Here is a 5,082-nt window from a genome sequence, read left to right as displayed (position 1 = left end):
GAGCCTGAATGCGTGAAAGAAAAGGAAAGGTGAAGGAGACAATCACGAAGGTGGGATTGGAGTGAAAGAAGATGGGAAAGGGCTCATGGGCTTAACGGCCGTAGTATTAATCTTCCCCATTCCCTTTCCGTCCCCATCCCCATACGCGGGTCTGGGGTATGTGTAAACAGCCCCATCCCGTCCCCGGCAGGCCAGACTAGACCAGCCCGCAGGTCATAATAATGTTGGCAGCACTTTTAAACCAATAATTACAGAAAACGAGATAAATAATGCATTTTTCACACACCATTGTATTCATATACATTATATATCATAAAACAAAACAGTAGCGTTGTTGATGTACATGTAAATAACAGGTAACGCGGGTAAGTTAATTTATGAGACAGGTTGGTATGCATGACTGGTCACACACCTGGCCAGCCACACCGGGGTTGCCAGGTCGTGTCATTGGTGTCATTTTTGTCTTAAATCGAGGTGGTCACCAAGAAATGCCCTTTTTTATGGTATATGTTAAGTATTAGTATAATAATGCCATATTTAGTCATCTATCTGCCGTCTTTCGCCATTTTTGGGGCAATTATAAAGAAATCTTCAGGAATAACTGTATGTTTAAAATCAAATGGAAACACAAGTCTTTACAAACTAAAAGAAATATATTAACTTCAGCAAAGTTTGCGATACAATATCAGTCATATAAATATTCTGATACTTTTCAATATATTTTCTTCTATAATAACAAACAGAACACTATTTATTCATGAAATATACGAAGGGGAACCTAAAGATGTCCTGCCTCGCACCCCGCGGAGTCGACACTTTTTCGACCCCATCCGCTATCTCTCCAGGTAGTGTTATTCAACCCCAACCCCCCGGGGACGCTTAAAACTGCGGGTCACAGCCAAGGAAAAGGGATGGAATGGGAACGGGAATGGGGGAGATTAATATTACGGCCGTAACACTCTTCCTCCTCCTCCTCCTCCTCCTCTTCCACCTCCCGTCCTGTCATGTTTGAGGGCCAGCTGGCGGTGAGCGTAGGGAGCATTTTACCACCTCAATGCACGCGTTTCTCGCCCTTATAATCTTCCTGAACGCCCCAGAGAGAGAGAGAGAGAGAGAGAGAGAGAGAGGGGGGGGGAGGAGGGGGAGGAATGTGTTAAAGAGAAAAAGGAAATGATGCAGAACGCGAACTGAAGGAGTGACAGAAAGAAAATTAAGAAGCGTAACTGCTGGGGACTAAAATCTGAGGAAAAAATAATTTGGACTTGAAGAGAAAATGAAGATATAAAAGGAAGATACAGGACGCGGACTGAAGGAGTGACAGAAAGAAAAAGAAAGTGTAATTGACGGAGACCCCAAAAGAATATGAGCAAAAGAGGAAGAGAAAGTGACCGAAGAATGGATGCGTATAGGGGCTATTACACTGGGCATATTTTCCGTGGATCTTCAGTCAACGATTTCCGCTGGCGTGGTTCTCAATTATTTGTTGTTATTGCTGCTGATGATGATGGTGAGTAATACCGTCGTCCTTCAGTGAAATCTACCGTAGCTTTGGAAGATCGTGGACACGTCAGAAAACCACGGAAATATGAGAACCACGCCAGCGGAAATCGTGGTTTGACTGAAGATCAACGGAAAATTTGCCCAGTATGAGGAGGTCGAGGAAGCAATGATGGTTAGCAATGATAGAAATTAAGATGGTGAGGTAGTGAAGACGTTGAAGAAAGATTTACTCACTTATTGATTTGGTTAACATGGATACAACTTACTGAGAACAACACGAAATTATATACAACACTTCGGGTCACATTCATAAACATTTCTTCGGCCAAACACACACATTCGACAAGGCTTTCGTAGGAGTTTTTGGCCTTTTCAGGGGTAGTTTAATGACCCTGGCGATAGTTTGGCAAGGCTTTCGTAGGAGTTTTTGGCCTTTTCAGGGGTAGTTTAATGACCCCGGCGATAGTTTGGCAAGGCTTTCGTAAGAGTTTTTGGCCTTTTCAGGGGTAGTTTAATGACCCCGGCGATAGCTTGGCAAGGCTTTCGTAAGAGTTTTTGGCTTTTTCAGGGGTAGTTTAATGACCCTGGCGATAGTTTGGCAAGGCTTTCGTAAGAGTTTTTGGCCTTTTCAGGGGTAGTTTAATGACCCCGGCGATAGTTTGGCAAGGCTTTCGTAAGAGTTTTTGGCCTTTTCAGGGGTAGTTTAATGACCCCGGCGATAGTTTGGCAAGGCTTTCGTAAGAGTTTTGGCCTTTTCAGGGGTAGTTTAATGACCCGGCGATAGTTTGGCAAGGCTTTCGTAAGAGTTTTGGCCTTTTCAGGGGTAGTTTAATGACCCGGCGATAGTTTGGCAAGGCTTTCGTAAGTGTTTTTGGCCTTTTCAGGGGTAGTTTAATGACCCCGGCGATAGTTTGGCAAGGCTTTCGTAAGAGTTTTTGGCTTTTTCAGGGGTAGTTTAATGACCCTGGCGATAGTTTGGCAAGGCTTTCGTAGGAGTGTTTGGCCTTTTCAGGGGTAGTTTAATGACCCTGGCGATAGTTTGGCAAGGCTTCCGTAGGAGTTTTTGGCCTTTTCAGGGGTAGTTTAATGACCCCGGCGATAGTTTGACAAGGCTTTCGTAGGAGTTTTTGGCCTTTTCAGGGGTAGTTTAATGACCCCGGCGATAGTTTGACAAGGCTTTCGTAGGAGTTTTTGGCCTTTTCAGGGGTAGTTTAATGACCCCGGCGATAGTTTGGAAAGGCTTTCGTAGGAGTTTTTGGCCTTTTCAGGGGTAGTTTAATGACCCCGGCGATAGTTTGGCAAGGCTTTCGTAAGAGTTTTTGGCCTTTTCAGGGGTAGTTTAATGACCCCGGCGATAGTTTGGCAAGGCTTTCGTAGGAGTTTTTGGCCTTTTCAGGGGTAGTTTAATGACCCTGGCGATAGTTTGGCAAGGCTTTCGTAAGAGTTTTTGGCCTTTTCAGGGGTAGTTTAATGACCCTGGCGATAGTTTGGCAAGGCTTTCGTAGGAGTGTTTGGCCTTTTCAGGGGTAGTTTAATGACCCCGGCGATAGTTTGGCAAGGCTTTCGTAAGAGTTTTTGGCCTTTTCAGGGGTAGTTTAATGACCCCGGCGATAGTTTGGAAAGGCTTTCGTAAGAGTTTTTGGCCTTTTCAGGGGTAGTTTAATAACCCCGACGATAGTTTGACAAGGCTTTCGTAGGAGTTTTTGGCCTTTTCAGGGGTAGTTTAATGACCCTGGCGATAGTTTGACAAGGCTTTCGTAGGAGTGTTTGGCCTTTTCAGGGGTAGTTTAATGACCCTGGCGATAGTTTGACAAGGCTTTCGTAGGAGTGTTTGGCCTTTTCAGGGGTAGTTTAATCATCTTCTTCTTCCGCAACATTATTATCCCGATTCTATACGGGGTCGCTGTTCTTGATGAGTCTCCTCCATCTAACCCTGTCCTCCGCCACTTCAAAGTCCAAGTTCTTCTCCCTGCCGTCCGCCACAATACAGCCCTTCCAACTCGTCCTGGGTCTTCCTCTCTTTTCAGGGGTAGTTTAATGACCCTGGCGATAGTTTAACAAGGCTTCTGTACCATGAATGTGAAAAAAACACTCAGCAGAACCCGATTAATCTCCTGTTCGGCCTTTGATATTAGTTGAGGTAAGAGGAGGAAGCGTCTGAGGTCCATATTTGTATATTTATAAACGTTTCAGGCTCCAATTACAACTATTTTCTAAGGCCACAGAGAAGATTAAGCAGGTTTTGATGGGTGGTTTTCCAGTTCAGGGTGCCGAGGCCGAAACTGACCTCTCTTTTGGCTACTTTTTACTGTTATCTTTTATAGGGGCGGCGAGTAGCGGGCTTTTTTGTGTGTGTGCTTTTTTTGTTGCCCTTGAGCCGTGTCCTCTGATGTAAGAAAAAAAAATGATAATAATAATAATAATAATAATAATGATAATAATAATAAACATCACTAGCATCAACAAGCAGTCTGTGAAAAGCCCAGTAACTTCAACGAGACGCTTGTCAAACAGGTGAACTGATGTTTGTTTGTTTATTTTTTTGTTTTTGTTTTTGTTTTTTTACAGCAGAGGAGACAGTGCAAGGGCGTAAAAAAGAAAACAATAATGAAAAAAAAAAGCCCCGCTACTTACTGCTCCTTGGGCCGAGACGTTTAAGAACACCAACTTAAGAATTCCGACCTTATTTACCACTGTGGCGTAAGAGAAAGAGAAAAGGGCGTAAGGGCTTAAAAAAAAGAAAACAATAATGAAAAAAAAAAGCCTGCTATTTACTGCTCCTAAGTTACTTACTGTTCCTATAGTGCCCAGACGTTTAAAAATACCAGCTTAACCCCTTGGCTGCGGATTTCCTACAGCAAGACATCACCAAGCTACACGAGTGGAACAAAACGTGGCTGCTACAATTCAATGAAGAAAAATGTGTGAAGTCCTGCATCTTGGGAGGGGGTATCCAGCACACCAATACCACATGGGAAACACTCCACTATCCACCACAGAGGCAGAGAAAGACCTGGAGCTATGTGTCACTAGGCATCAACTGAAAGCCAAATCCGTGCCAATCGCAGCGGACGGGTTAAGAATTCCTACCAGGGTTGCCAGATTATCGTATTCACCACATTGTATTCATCCTTTTTAAGCCTCAAACTCTCGTACCTATACAAATGACGATAGAAAATTGAAGTTAGCGTTAAAACTCCTATTTATTGACGTTTGTATGTGCTTTTTTGCTATAGTCATTAGTCAGAAACTACGACAATACAATGCGATGAGTACGATAATTTGGCAACGCTGATTCCTACCTTATTTACCACTGTGGTGTAAGAGAAAGAGGAAACGGAAGTACAGGAGACAGATGAAAACAGTTAATGGTAATGATGATGAGTTAAGCGCTGAACCCTCACGACCTCCGACCCGGCCACCTCAGCAACTTGTGATTAGCCAAGAGCAAAGTGCCGAGCCGAACTCTCCTTGCCAGCTCGGCGCCCTCGTTCCCCTCGACCTCTCTTGACAGGCTTCAGTGGGTGGGGGTTGAGAGGTAGATCGTTGCCAGGGATGTTAGTGAATATTCTCATTGCCGTG

Source organism: Eriocheir sinensis, chromosome 53 (assembly GCF_024679095.1).
Source record: "Eriocheir sinensis breed Jianghai 21 chromosome 53, ASM2467909v1, whole genome shotgun sequence".
Lineage (NCBI taxonomy): Eukaryota > Metazoa > Arthropoda > Malacostraca > Decapoda > Varunidae > Eriocheir > Eriocheir sinensis.
Note: the sequence above shows the minus strand (reverse complement) of the source record.